This window comes from Hemiscyllium ocellatum, unplaced genomic scaffold (assembly GCF_020745735.1).
Source record: "Hemiscyllium ocellatum isolate sHemOce1 unplaced genomic scaffold, sHemOce1.pat.X.cur. scaffold_1040_pat_ctg1, whole genome shotgun sequence".
Taxonomy (NCBI): domain Eukaryota; kingdom Metazoa; phylum Chordata; class Chondrichthyes; order Orectolobiformes; family Hemiscylliidae; genus Hemiscyllium; species Hemiscyllium ocellatum.
Genome location: NW_026867653.1, coordinates 1,498 through 17,524, shown reverse-complemented (window position 1 = coordinate 17,524; position 16,027 = coordinate 1,498). Strand labels below are relative to the sequence as shown.

At 45.9% G+C, this 16,027-nt stretch overlaps 1 long non-coding RNA gene across 1 annotated transcript; it reads right to left on the bottom strand.

The window, feature by feature from the left end:
- Positions 1-6,639: 6,639 nt before the first annotated feature.
- LOC132809321 (uncharacterized) lies at positions 6,640-15,665 on the bottom strand. Its single transcript, XR_009642256.1, has 3 exons — positions 15,200-15,665; positions 8,499-8,591; positions 6,640-7,475 (listed from the first exon to the last, which is right to left on the bottom strand). It is a non-coding gene; the product is annotated as an uncharacterized LOC132809321 (long non-coding RNA).
- Positions 15,666-16,027: the final 362 nt, after the last annotated feature.

Below are 16,027 nucleotides of genomic sequence, written 5' to 3'. Positions count from 1 at the left end.
AGTGAACTAAACAGCACCTGAGGAGGACACAGCATTGAATGAAGCAGGTGGGGATGACGTATTAGTAATTTAAATTATGCTCAGGACACCAGAAGCCAACTGAAGTAGAATACTACTGTTTGGACAGCTGGAAAGCAATCAAATTATGAGAATTATTGTATCATGTGGAGTAAGTGAACTCGGCATTTTGAACACTGGAGAGAGAGCTACTGCCATCCAACAGCAGAGTAACTGCTGCAGAGCAGGAGTGCTAACTGGCCATCTCAAACACTCTCTATCAAAGATACATGATCATGACAAACCTACTTGCAGTAAAACAAAATGTGACCCAGGGAGATCAGCAGCTGAAAGAGTGAACACAGCAGGAAAGATAGAGACTCAGTGGTCTTGAGATTGTAATGTTTAATATGTGGGTTGTTGGAACAGCATATTTTTACAGAGTTGGAAACAGATAGTAAGTAGCAAAGAAAAGAGGGGCTTGTATTTGTGAACAGCCGTTGTTTAGTGTTCACTATTAAAGTTAACAAACTAATTTGTGAATGTTTAAATAGTGGAATTTAGGAAATCTGTGTGGCTCATATTTTAACAGATTAGGAGGTGAGGTGAGCTTTTCTGGGTGTTTGGTTTTAATTAACAGAGGGGTTCAACTCCACCTTGTAAATGTCCATCCACACTAACCCCATTTCCCTGCAGTTGTCCCATATCCTTCCAGTCCTTTCCTATCCACATATTTATCCAAGTTTTTGAAATTTTGTTAATGTACCCCCCTCAACCACATCTGCTGGCAGCTCATTCACGTACCAGCCTCTGTGTGAAGAAGTGGCCTCTCGGGTTGCCTTTTATTCATTCCCCTCTAACCTTAAACTGACCCCCTGTAATCCTCGATTCTCTACACCTTGGAAAAAGACTGAGTATTAACCCTATCCATACCCCTCATGATCTTATACAGCTCTATAAGGTCCCCCCTCAGTGTCCTACACTCGATAGATAAGGTCCTAGCTTGTCCAACCTCTCCCCATAACTCAGACCATGGGTCCTGGCAACGTTCATGGGAATTTATTCTGCACTCTTTCTAATTTCATAAAATGCTCCCTATAACAAAGTGACAAAAACTGAACACAATACTCCAAGTGCGGCCTTACCAAAGTCCTGTGTAACTGCAACATGAATTCCCAACTTCCATACACAATGTCTGGCCTGATGAAGGTCAGTGTACCAAATGCCTTCTTCACTGCCCTGTCTACATGTGACTCCACTCTCAGAGAACCATGCTCCTGAACACCAAGGTGTCTCTGCCCACTACACGCCTTAAGGCCCTCCCATTCGCCGTGCAACTCCTACCTTGAGTTGAGTTTCCAAAATGCAAGGCATCACGCATCGATATTAAATTCCATTTGCCATTTCTCGGCCCACTTCCCCACCTGATTAAGGTCCTGCTGCAATTTCTGATAAACTTCCTCACTGATCATGCTCTCACTTACTTTAGTGTCATCTGTAAACTTACAAATCAGACCTTGTACATTCTCAACCAAATCATAGATAACAAACAGCAATGGACCCATGCTCCGGTCTGACAAACATCCTTCCACTAAACCCTCTGCTTCCTACCATCAAGCCAACTGTGTATCCAATTTTATCAGTTCCCACGCATTCTATGTGTTGGAACCTTCCTGAGCAGCCTGCCGTGTGGAAACTTATCAAACCTCATCAAAGGACTCTAAGAAATTTGGGAAGCATGATCTATGCTGTCTATGCTGACTGCTCTGAATCAAACCCTGTGTAAGTAATGGGTGCAGTCAATGGTATGCTGTCCTTCATTGTAAGATGATTCAAGTACAAAAGTATTGCCATCTTCCTGCTGTTGTAGGGCCTTGCTGAGAGCGTGGTTGGGACACTCTCCACAGATTTGATCTCCTTTGTAAGGAATGATCTCTGTACGACAGACACGCGTGGTCATATCATGAGGATAGCGTGAAGAAGCTGAGTGGTTAATCAGTACAGTTGTGAGACAAGAAGAAATAGTAACGCTGAACACGAGGGGTGGCAGCGATCACTTATTTCCAAAAGAGATATTGACAGGGTGAGAAATTCCATACTTTACCCAGGATTGATTGGTTTGATTTATTGCCACGTGTACCTCAGTACAGGGAAAAACTCTATTTATGAGCAGTGGAGGCAGATCATAGCAAACATGGCCAGACAGATCATAGGGTGGAAATAGACTTGGACAGAGTAAGGCATACAGGTTACATTGAACAGGACGTGCACTAGACAAGATCAGCATAAACACGATCAGCATTATTTGAACTTAGAGAGTCCATTTATCAGTCTTACCTGACTTTCCTAATAGTTTATATGCCTAAATTAACTCTCCCCATGTTATTGTGCAGTCGGCGTGTGAACCCGTACTGAACGTCATGTTGCTCACAATCCCCAACTGCAGCCACAATACCTTCCATCTGAAACAGGTAGCCATTCCCACCAGCTTCCACCCTACATAGAGAACACCAGGCTGGCTTCACACAAGACATATGGCTTCCCTCCTCAACGCGAGAAAACCATGTTAAAGTCCCACGTGTGTATCATGACAGACGGAGCCACGAGGAACAACGTGGAGCAGTCTGTCTGTGCAGCCTCTGCTCCACTTGGTCACCATGTTAGAGCATCAGTTAGGAGATAGCGAGGACTGTTAATGCTGAAGATCAGAGTAGACAGTGGTTTGCTGGAAAAGCACAGCAGGAGAATCGACGTTTCGAGCATAAGCCATTCATCAGGAATCAGCATCAATTGCCTCATTCTGCCCCTGTGTAAGTGCATTGAGGTGGGAATGGCCTCCTACTGTTCCTGTGTAAGTGACTCAAGGGACTGACTGACTTCTTCCTCGTCCGATTGGACAGGGCCAAGGGCCTGATTGAGTAACCCCTCGTTCCTGTATGACAGCTCGATGTGCTGACTAGTGTGATGATGCTGTAGCTTTAAGAGGTTATTTTGTTCTGGTTTCTTTTACGAGAGAGATTGAACGACCGTTACCAAGCTGGCTAGTTAGGACCACTTGAATAAACAACTAGTGAGGCCTTAGGTTTATTTTAATGCAGATGGAATGGGTATGGTCAGCTCTCACAGATTAGGATTTCTGGGTTTTGCTTTCTCAGTAACATCAGAAATTATTGGGGTCTCCACCGAGTTGAAAGCTTTAGTGAATGTCTCCTGGCAGCTACTCTCTATGGATTTTCTCTTGGTGCTGTTTTTAAATCCTGAATTGGAGAAATCTTTGTGCCATTTCATGTCTGAATATTCCTTTTTACCAAGGGCTGATTTTCCAGTATTGAAACAATTCATTCGTATTAGTTCCTAGATCTAATATTCTGTTAACTTGTCCAATATAATTACGTTATTCTAATTTCTTCTTTCTTTGGTTTTATTTCATCTATCGTGTTTAAGTAAATGGTGTTATGCCTCACACCGAGTAGTTTGACCAGTCACATTGCATCTGGAACAGACACTTTACATTTTCGTTAAAATAAGAAAATAATAGAATCTAGGTGACCACCTTCAAATATTGTCGAGGGGTTCTGCTGTGGCCCATCACACTAGAATCCTTCTCTTCCTGAGTAATATGTTGGAGGCACTGAATGGGCTGTCCCTGTTCTTCTCCATTAGTGTCAATGGGCTGAACGACTTCCTCATATCCCTGTGAAACCAGTGTGAGGTGTGGAATTATCTCTTATTTTACTGTGGCAACGTGCAGTGTCAGATAGTCCTTTATATGAATGTTACGGACTCTTTAAAAGCACAAGCGTCATTGGAGGCCATGTATGCTGCACATGGACACAGTCCAGTTCAGGAGCTGACTGGGGCGTCAAATTATTCTGAACCTTGTGGAATCCTCAGTGACCATCCCCACTTCGGATCTTATGGTGGGGAGGGTGGGGGCGGGGAGACATTGATGAAGCAGCTGAAGATGCTTATGAAGAGGAAGCTACCCTGAGGATCTCCCACAGAGGTGACCCAGGACTGAGATGATGAACATCTTCCTTTGTGCCATGTTTGACTCCAAACACTGGAGATTTTTCTCTGATTCCCATTAAGTTCAGATTTGTTAAGCTCCTTGATGTCAACAGAAGTCAACAGAAGCCTTGATATCAGGGCCAGTCATTTTTACCTGACCCATTGTGTCAACCTCCTTTGTTCATATCAGTAGGCCATGGTATAGGAGCAGCAAGGGTTTTCTTCAAACAGGTGGCATTGAATGTCAGGCTTTCTCTTCTCAAGAGTGTTCGGGGAGCCAAATGACTCAAAGTATTTGAAGTATTTGCAGATGGATATTGACCTGTCAGAGAGTTGAGGGAGATGAAGAATTGGGTATGAAAGAGGATTTGAGACCAAGAGCAGATCAGCCATGATCTTAGTGAAGGACAAGGCAGGTTTGAGGAGTGAACGACCTGCCCCTGTGTCTGATGTTCTCACATTCTGTTATTGGAAAGTTAGTGGGTGTTATTTTCATGGATGTTCTGTTATTGAATGTTGCCATCAGGGAGACAAGAGGATTTTGTGAGCCATCGCTGGGTGAGGTATGGGGGCTGTATTAATAGTGAATTTGGGTCTACAACGTGACCAACAAATGGAGCACAAGTTTCAGAGAGGGGAAGCTCTGTAAAGAGAGATGAGGGGCCTCTTTCATACCCAGCCTGGGTTTTACAATTACATTTCTCAAATCACCTCAAAGCGTGTGGGACAGTCTTGATGGGCCGAATGATCTCCTCTGTTTCTGTGCACCAGGTTATAGGAGTAAGTAGCCTCTAAATGCTCCTGCCTAACAGGTTTAATGGGCTGAATGGAACACAGGAGCACGGGATTGAGGGACAGGAGTGGGTCATTAGATACGTTGAACCTTCTCCACCAGGCACTAAGATTGTGGCTGATCAGGTTGGGGTCTCAGCCCCACTTTCCTGTCTGTGTCCCATTATCCATGACTCAGTTCCCTGTCAAATATTTCACTAACGCAACTTTCAATCAATGTGAACATAGAGGCATGATAAACGTCCAGTGAAGAGGATTTGGATTTGAAAGGTACTTTCAGAATTTTTCTTCATCCCTCTTATAGAATCAGAGAGTCATGCAGAATAGAAACAGACCCGTTAGTCCAATCTATTCACTTCGATCAGATATCAAATCTGATTTAGTCTCATTTGCCAGCATTTGGCCAATATCCCTCCTCTTTCAGATACTATTGAAATGTGCGATTGTAACCGCCTTCACTACTTCCTCTGACAGCACTTTCTGTACACACATCACTCTGTGTGTGAAACATTTACCTTCAGGTCTCTTCTAAATCATTCCCCCTCTCCCCTGCAACCTATGCTCTCCTGTTCTGGGCTCCCCTACCCTGGGGAGCAGAACATGGCTGTTCAGAATATCCATGCCCCTGATGATTTTATAAACCTCGATAATGTCACCCTTCAGGCTCTGACACTCCAGGGGAAATCACCTCAAATTAATCAACTTTTTCGCTATAACTCAAACCTCCAGTCCTGGGACATCCTTGTAAATCTTTTCTGCAGACAACCGAGTTGTACGCAGTATTCTTAAAGTGGCCTCACCAACATCCTGAACAGATACGACATGCCACCACAACTCCTATACTCAATGCTCTGACTGATTAAGGCAAATTTGTAAAATGTGTTCTGTACTGCGCTGTGTGCATTCGATTCCACTTTCAAGGAACAATGTACCTGCAGCCCTATGTCCATTTGTTTCATAACACTCACCAGGCCCTTACCATTAAGTGTATAATTTCTGCCCTGATTTACCTTCCCAAAATGCGTAACCTTGTATTTATCTAAATTAAACTTTATCTGTCACTCCTTGACCCTTTGTCCCATCTATTTGTGATCTCGTTGTACTCTGAGATAATCTACTACACCACCTTTCTGATGTCGTCTGTAAGCTTACTAACTATGGCCCCAATATTCACATCTAAATCCTTGACATAAATGATGAAATGCAGTGAACTCAGTCCTGATTCTTACAGCACACTGCTGCTCACAAGCCTCCAGTCTGAACAATACCCCTCTTCCTTCAAGCCAATTGTGACGAGCTTCTTCTGTATCCCATGTGACCGAACCTTACTAATCTGCCTACCAATTGGAATATTATGAACACCTTGCTGAGGTCCATATAGACAATATCTACCCAACTGCCTTCATCAATCTTCTTTGTCACGTCTTCATAAAACTCAACCAAATTAATGAGACATGATTTCCCATGCAGAAAGCCACGGTGTCTACCCCGATCAGCCCTTACCTTCCCAAATGTATCTAAATCCTATCCCTCAGAATCCCCTCCAACAACTTACCCACCACCGACATCAGGCTCACCGGTCTATAGTTCCCCGGTGTTTGGTTTCACTGTTTCCGTTTCTGGTCCCACTCCTGCACTGCTCACAACAAATGTTAAATGTAACCGGGTCGGTGATATGGCCGATGATATCGGTCTCAGACTGGGTCAGGGTCAGTTTTAGGAACAAGTCAGGCTAGTTTCTTTAATCTGCTCAAATAGCACGTTTATGATCCAGTGCAATGTTACTCCAACTATGACGAAAAAGCACTGACACACACACACTAAACACTATCTCTGCAATTTCATGTTGAAAGAACCTTGTCCAAATATTAGTGTAGCTCATGACAAAAGGAAAAATTGAGAGATTGTCCAAAACATTATTCTGCTTCTGAAGATAGACTACTCACACAGCTGCTAGCAATGGGATTGTATCCTGGGAGAGTTGGGTTTGGCTGAATTCCCTTTGCATTAGGCTGGCAGGAGGTTCCAGGTTAGCACAGTGGCTCAGTAGTTCGTACTGTTGCCTCACGGCATCAGGGGCATGAGTTCAATTCCAGCCTCGGGCGACTATCTGCGTGGAGTTTGCATCTTCTCCCCTTGTCTGTGTGAGCTTCTGATGGGTGCTCCCGTTTCCTCCCACAGCCCAAAGCTGTATAATTCAAGTGGATTGGTAAAATAGTCCATAGTGTTCAGCAATTTCTACTTTAAGTGCACTCGTCAGTGGTAACTGTAAGGGCATGGGAAGGTTACTCTTTGGAAGGTTGGTATGGACTTGTTGGGCCGAAGGGCTTGTTTCCACACTGCAGGGATTCTATAAAAATAAGAATGGTAACGATGACAGTAGAGTTTTGTTTTAGCTCGTACACGTTACTGTGATGAGGAATAATGAAGGAGAGAGAGCGCAATAGGCCGTTTCTTCTCGGGCAGATGACATTTTCTCCCTCTCTGAGTTGAATCACACAATAATGTCATTCTCTCCCAAACTGGACCATGTGAGGTCTCCTTGTACATTGTCCAAACTATGTCTCCATCACATTCCCTGTTCCATGTCGGTGCATCATTGCTGCTGTCGTACACAGAGCCATACACTGAGCAGAAAATGGTCTCGGTCGATTTGAAGATATGTTTATATGGCCCTGCGTCATTAAAAAAATAAAATGTTTAATGTATTCAGAATACATAGAACATAGAGCAGTACAGCACAGAACAGGCCCTTCAGCCCACCATGTTGTGCCGACCATTGATCCTCATGTAAGCACCCTCAAATGTCTGTGACCATATGCATATCCAGCAGTCTCTGAAATGTCCCCAATGACCTTGCTTCCACAGCTGCTGCTGGCAATGCATTCCATGCTTTCACAACTCTCTGTGTAAAGAACCCGCCTCTGACATCCCCTCTATACTTTCCTCCAACCAGCTTAAAACTATGACCCCTCGTGTTAGCCATTTCTGCCCTGGGAAATAGTCTCTGGCTATCAACACTATCTATGCCTCTTATAATCTTGTATACCTCAATTAGGTCCCCTCTCCTCCTCCTTTTCTCCAATGAAAAAAGTCTGAGCTCAGTCAACCTCTCTTCATAAGATAAGCCCTCCAGTCCATGCAGCATCCTGGTAAACCTCCTCTGAACCCTCTCCAAAGCATCCACATCTTTCTTATAATAGGGTGACCAGAACTGGACGCAGTATTCCAAGTGTGTTCGAACCAATGTTTTATAGAGCTGCAACAAGATCTCACGACTCTTAAACTCAATTCCCCGTTAATGAAAGCCAAAACACCATATGCTTTCTTAACAACCCTATCCACTTGGGTGGCCATTTTAAGGGATCCATATACCTGCACACCAAGATCTCTCTGTTCCTTCACACTGCCAAGAATCCTATCCTTAATCCTGTACTCAGCTTTCAAAGTCGACCTTCCAAAATGCATCACATCTCATTTATCCAGGTTGAACTCCATCTGCCACCTCTCAGCCCATCTCTGCATCCTGTCAATGTCCCGCTGCAGCCTACAACAGCCCTCTATACTGTCAACGACACCTCCAACCTTCGTGACATCTGCAAACTTGCTGACCCATCCTTCAATCCCCTCATCCAAGTCATTTAAAAAAAAACAAACGGTAGAGGCCCAAGGACAGAGCCCTGTGGAACACCACTCACCACTGACTTCCAGGCAAAATAATTTCCTTCCACTACCACTCGCTGTCTTCTGTTGGCCAGCCAATTCTGTATCCAAACAGCTAATACAGATACCTGTGTTAAAATGAATGTTTTCTTTTAACAAATACAGAAATTGCTGGAAAAGCTCGGCAGGTCTGTCAGCATCCAGATGCCTTTTACATGATGTAGTTGTACCAGCCTCCACCACTTCCTCTGGCAGCTCATTCCATACACCTTGAAAAACCTTGACTACAAACCCTATCAATGACCGTTCTGATTTTATAAACTTTTACTGCTGTGAAATGTGACTTCAATCAACACGAATGGCTGTATTTTCAATAATCCCGGGCCGAAATGCTGAAATTCAACACCGACACCTGTTCTTTCTCCATCAAGTCACAATGCTAAAACCAGTTTCATCAGTTTGTTCAGGTGTATTAGGAGACACTTCTGTGGGATTTACACCTAGACCTTTGTGCCCGGAGATAGGGACACGAGCACCACTCGGCAATACCCATAAAGCTGTAACATTATTCTCCTGTGGGTTTGTTCATCAGCCTGTTATGACATGCCGTGGCATACCTCTGCAATAGGCAGGACATGAATCCACACCTTCTGGTCCAGAGCTAGGAACACTACCAAACAATGTCAGGAACTGGAATCAAACCCAGAGCTCTGGCTCAGAGGTAGGGACACTACCCACGACACTACTATACCTAGATTTTGGGTCACATTTTAAGGGGCAGTGTTCAGCTCGGTGTGGATTTATTATAATCAGGTTACCATTACTGAGCTACACAAAACATTTTGTTTTGTTAAACAAGTGCAAGATCGAAATTAACTATGAACATCTTTAATCGCTATTATCTGTAGTCTGCAATATTAGGGAAAGGAATCCTGTAGACATACTCTGCCCAGTGAAGGGTCTCAAATAGATATTTATTACTGAACACCAGACACGGAGAAAGACCATAATTTCTGGTCCCAAAACACCGATCAGTATAACCCAACTCTCACGTGTGTCTGCCCTCGGCCTAAAACTATGAAATGATATCAGGCCGCTGATTACTGTCCAGCCTCTCCTCCACATTGACTGTGTCTGCAATCTGTCCCTCCTCCCCCTAGCCGCACAAGGCAAACCAAGCTCAGGGTCTTTGTGAAAATCAAGGCCGGAGTGTGCAGGCCTCCTGGAGAGGGGTGGGCATTTTAAAATTAAATGGGGAAGGTGAGGAGGTGGTAATATCACTCACTGGGCCGAGGCATGGCAGATGGAGTTTAGTTTGGATTAATGCGAGGTATTGGATTTGGTAAATCCAACAAGAGCAGGACCTATACAATTAAACGCAGGGCCTTTGGCAGTGTTGTAGAACAGAGACCTCAGCCATCAGGTATAATTCTTTAAAAGTTGCATCTCAGAAAGATATTTTCGTTAAGAAGGTGTTTAACACACGTGTCTTCAATGGTCAGACCTTTGAGTATCGGAATTGGGACGTCATGTTGTGGTTGTACAGGACATTGGTGAGACCTCTCCCGGAATACTGTCTCCAGTCTGGACATCCTGCCCACTCATTCCATAGGCACACCACCCTCTGGGTGAAAAAGCTTCCCCTTAGGTCACTTTTAAATGTTTCCCCTCTTACAACTACGTCCTCTAGTTTTGATCTCCACTACCCTTATAAAATACCTTGACTATTCACTTTGATATTATTGACCTTGATATTATTAAGCTGGAGAGGGTTCAGAAGAGTTTAACCTGGATGTTGCTGGAAATGGTGGGATTGAGCTATAAGGAGAGGCTGGGTAGACTCGGACATTTTTCACTGGAGAGTATGAGATGGAGGGGTAACTTTGCAGAGGTTTATAAAATAATGAGGGGTACAGATAAGCTGAAGGGCTGATGTCTTTACCCTAGAGTTGGGGATTCAAAACTGAGGGATATTTTAAGGTGCGAGGAAAAAAGATTTACAAAAGTGATGAGAGGTAATTATTTTAGCCAGAAGCTGGCTTGTGTGTGGAATGAACTTGCAGAGCAAGTGGTGAAAACAGGGACAGTTACAACATTTAAAGGACATTTAGATCAGTTCATGGATAAGACATCAGTTTGGATGGTGCTGTGAGCAGCTGCCCTCCCCCTCCCCCTCTCTGAATGAATCCCTGTTGGTTTTCACCCTCTGCCTATGCCGGTGCAGTGGCGTTGGGAGGCCAGCAGAGGCTGGCATTGCATCACTTTCAGCACCACAGAGACTGCCAGACCTGCCCCACACAGAGACACACAGATACACACACAGCAATTGTTAGGACATGGCATAGATCTCATCTGGTAATTTAAACTAAACATAAATAAATGCTCAATTCGCCTCATAAACTGTTAAAATATGAGTGACAGAGAACTCCCAAATTCCACTGTTTAAATAAAAGCAACAATGTGGGCGGCACGGTGGCACAGTGGTTAGCACTGCTGCCTCACAGCGCCTGTAGACCCGGGTTCAATTCCCGACTCAGGCGACTGACTGTGTGGAGTTTGCACGTTCGCCCCGTGTCTGCGTGGGTTAACTCCGGGTGCTCCGGTTTCCTCCCACAGTCACAAAGATGTGCGGGTCAGGTGAATTGGCCAAGCTAAATTGCCCATAGTGTTAGGTAAGGGGTAAATGTAGGGGTATGGGTGGGTTGCGCTTCGGCGGGTCGGTGTGGACTTGTTGGGCCGAAGGGCCTGTTTCCACACTGTAAGTCTAATCTAATCTAATGTATTTTTTTAACACTGAAAGTGAACTGAAAGAGACTCTCTATCTATTAACTGATTATAACCCGACTCCAGCTCTACAGTAATATACTGTTTCTGGGTCTGCCATCCTCTCATATCACAGGTACTTGTAAGCTCCCAGTTCAGAGCAGCATTCACCCTCGCTTAAAGGTACAGTACACACTTTCACCTTCATCCCATTATACCCTGATGAATATAGATAAGTGGAACCTATCCGGATTTCTCATGCTCTGTGGTTTGTCAATATTTCATCTACTCTGTCTCGTATATGTCAGGACTTTTGTTATTCCATTGACAGTATGTCATTATTCGATTCTGTCCTTGGGAATATATCAGTATTTCACTTGCTCACACTCCTGTGTGTGGGGCAGGATTTCAGTTGTTTCATGGGGACTGTGACACTATGACAATCTCAATGTTTGTAAATGGTAACAAACCTGCAAGAATTGTAAAGTCTATGGAGGACAGTGTGGAACTCTAACAGGACAGTGACACGCCGGTAGACGGGGATCAATGCAGAACAGTGTGAGGTGATGCACTTTGGTATGAAAGATAAAGAAAGATAGTTTAAAACAGGCTGTGCCGTTATAAAGGGGCTGCAGGAACAGAGAGCGCTGCGTGTATATGAGCACAGATTGTTGAAGATATCAGGACAAGTGGGGAGAGCAGTAACTCTCACAGATTAGTGTCAGTATCTGAGCTGTTTACAGGGGGAGGTGTAGGAGGGAGTCTCTGTGCTCCCTTCCTGGGAGGTGGTGGTGACGATGTGTTGTGAGCCCACCCTCCTGCCCCCCGAGACCGTGGGGATTCCATTTGTACCAACTCGACACAGAAGGGAGATGGCATCAGGGCCACGGCTTCTAAGTTGTGCCGGGGGGAAACGGAGCTGCCAATGGGTTTAAAGTGAGAATTGCCCTTCACTGAACATTGCTCCTTACTCGGTCGGTGGGACGTGGATGTTTCAGATTCTCCACACGAGGTGTCCCGGTCCTCCCCACATGGCGGGGGGAGGGGGCGAGGGAATGGGTATCGGGCACTCCAACACACGGCTTGTCCCTTTCTGTCATATTCCAGCTGTTTCTCCTGGAATGGGAGGAAGGGAGGGAGGGATGGTGGGGGTGGGTGGCCCTGCTGTTAGTGCTGGTGCAGGTGAGGATAATGGCTAATCGTGAGGTTTTCAGAGGGAGTCTGTACACAGTGTTGTATCCATGCAGTGTAATTGATGGGGGGGGGGGGGCGGGGTAAAGTGGACGGGGTGGCAGAGAGAGACAGAGAGACAGAGAGAGACAGAGAGAGAGAGAAGGTGCTGCATGTGGCAGTGACAGTGTTGGAGCATTAGCCTTATTCGGGGGTCGGTGCTATAACAGATATACCGTGAGTGTGAGGGAGCAGAGAGAATACGGTGACCCTTATCCTGACAGAGCGGGGAAGGTTATTGATGCTTGTCCTGTATTGCTGGGCATTTCCTCAGATCGCAGATACTGCACTGAGCTGGGTGGGGAGCTCAGACCATGCTCGGTGGGTCTGGTGGTGTGGTTCCCTCTGGGAAGAGAATGGTCCCCCTCTGTACTTGCCCATCCACCAGGACCACCGTGCCCCTGTCGACAAACCGGGGTGTAATTACCCCTTATCTGCCATGCTCGGGGTAAACTGTACAGGGCAGCTCCAAGCTGAGAAATCTCAACTGTGTGCCCATTGGCCTTTCAAAGATAGCACCAGTGCCAGGGATCATGGAATATCCAGGGGCACCCGGGCGACTGTGAGTCCCTCCAGCCGTGATGGGTGGGAGAATCGGGCTGGTATTGAATGAGAGGAACACCATGGTGGGGGGGTGGAGGTAGTCAATGAGTTTGAGTTGGATAAGATAGCACCAGGAACCTAGCTTGGCCGCGTACAGATAATCTCTCTGTCACACTCAACGAAAATGGCACTGAGGCAAATTATTGTTAGAATCAGACCAGTGAGTCATCGATTCTGTTGAAACTACTCCATTTACAAAGCTGTAGAACAAATGTTCATCCAAAACTCTCCACCATTTCACCTCACACCAATCTCCCTTTTTCCCATCTTTCCTGGGAAGACTGGCTCATGTTACCGGATGCTATTGAAGTGTCTACGTTTCAGCATTCTGAAACCTGTGAACACATCCTTCCATGACACTGTCTCTCAGTCTCCCCCTCTCTGTCTATACCCCAAACCCCTCCCATGTGGTGATATTTAAACTGATTCCCCCACAATCTCTCTCTGGCAGGGATGTTCACACCCACAGCACCCCCTTGTCAGGGCACAATGGAGATATGGAGCTGTAATTGGGTGGGAGCTGTACGTCCTGTCACTTCCAGCATGGGCTGCAAGTTTCCCCTCACTGGGCAGGGATCTAACACAGTGTTACTGAGCAATGCACTGGGGTGGGGTACACAGTCCTACATGCTGGGAGGGTAACTATTCCTGGGTTACAGATCAATGAAATGGGGTGGGGTACACAGCCCTACATGCTGGGAGGGTAACTGTTCCTGGGTTACAGATCAATGAAATGGGGTGGTGTACACAGCCCTACATGCTGGGAGGGTAACTGCTCCTGGGTTACAGATCAATGCACTGGGGTGGGGTACACAGTCCTACATGCTGGGAGGGTAACTGCTCCTGGGTTACAGATCAATGCACTGGGGTGGGGTACACAGTCCTACATGCTGGGAGGGTAACTGCTCCTGGGTTACAGATCAATGCACTGGGGTGGGGTACACAGTCCTACATGCTGGGAGGGTAACTGCTCCTGGGTTACAGATTAATTCACGGGTGATCACTGCACAGGTCTCTGTGCTGGTCAGACTGTCTGGTTGAGGTTTATAGATAATGCAATGATGTGGTCAGTGCAGCTCCCCGTGCTGGATGGATATGTAGCCTGTGCACAGTACATCATGTTGGTGGGTAGGGGTGAAAGGTGATGGACAGGTCACGGAGTTTCCCGGAAGTTTCCGCCTCTGACATTCTATAACTGACATTCCCCGGAACGTTCTGTCCCCGACATTCTATAACTGCCATTACCCGGAACGTTCTGTCCCCGACATTCTATAACTGACATTCCCCGGAACGTTCTGTCCCTGACATTCTATAACTGACATTCCCCGGAACGTTCTGTCCCTGACATTCTATAACTGACATTCCCCGGAACGTTCTGTCCCGACATTCTATAACTGACATTCCCCGGAACGTTCTGTCCCTGACATTCTATAACTGACATTCCCCGGAACGTTCTGTCCCTGACATTCTATAACTGACATTCCCCGGAACGTTCTGTCCCTGACGTTGTTTGTTTGTGAACGGCCGGACGTCAGTGAATTGAACAAACGATAAGATCCCGAGGGAAGAGATCCCGTTCCAGGGAGAAGGAGACACTGTTCCGAAGGCCCCTCAGGCAGTTAAAGGGGTGAATACGTTTTCCCTGCGTTTACATTTCTCCACGACACAGGATCGACCACAATTTAGGCCAAAATACAGAAATTCCCAAACTCCGTTTGTCTTCAGGAAACTGGGAGAGAATCCTTCAGGACAACAACGTTCCCACCCTCCGTATTAGGAACTGGGAAGGAGTGACCTGTGTCTGCTCTCGAGTGATCGAGTGTGTGGGAATGTTCTAGAAACCATCTGTCCTTATGGATGTGTCTCTGTGTGTTTGGGGAGGGAGGGTTTCTTGTGGTTTATGTCACATTTTTGTCAGTAATTCCGACCTTCCTATTTGTTATTCCAGCTCCAATTATTTTAATAAATCCCTGAATACAGGGACACATTTGAAAATCTCACTGGGTCCCCGATCAAACGGGTCCCTTTGCCTCCAGGCTGATGGATAATGGGTTTGTTTTCCTTCCTCACAGTTAACGTAGTGACCATCTACGTCCTGCTTTATAAAGATTGTGGATTGTCTCCATGTGTCAGACGTTACCTGGGGGCCATGGCAGCGGCGGATCTCCTGGTCATTATCCTCGACCTGATCCTGAGACACATTCCCATTGTTTATAAGGAACAGTTTTATTTCCTGAGGGACTCCGTCCCCGTGTGTAATATCCACGCCGTCCTGCTTTATGCAGCCACTGACTGCTCGGTCTGGTTCACCGTCACTTTCACCTTTGATCGGTTTGTGGCCATTTGTTGCCAGAAGCTGAAAAGTAAATATTGCAGTGAGAAAACGGCGGCTGTGGTTCTGGGAGCAGTGACTGTGCTGAGCTGTTTAAAGAACATTTCCTGGTATTTTATGCTCACGGCTCGGTATTGGCTGTGGAACGCCCCCTGGTTTTGTGATGTAACAGACGCTGTTCGAGTCTCCAGTGTCTGGGTCACAATCGAGTTCCTCCACCACATTCTAACCCCGGGTGTCCCATTTCTCCTGATTCTGCTGCTCAATGTTCTCACCGTCAGACACATTTTAGTGACCAGCAGAGCCCGCAGGAGACTCCGCGCTCACACCAATGGGGACGCTCAGTCTGACACTGAAATGAGAAACCGAAAAAAATCCATCATTTTACTGTTTGTGATCTCGGCCAATTTCATACTTTTATGGTCAATGTTAATGCTGTATTCTATATGGTACCGGATAACTGATATAATGTATTCCCCTCTGTATCTCCATGACTTTGTGCAGGAATTGGGCTTCATGCTGCAGCTCCTCAGTTGCTGCACAAACACCGCGATTTACGCCGTGACCCAGACTAAGTTCAGGCAGCAGCTGAAGAATGTGCTGAAATATCCCTTCACCCAAATCCATCCATCCATC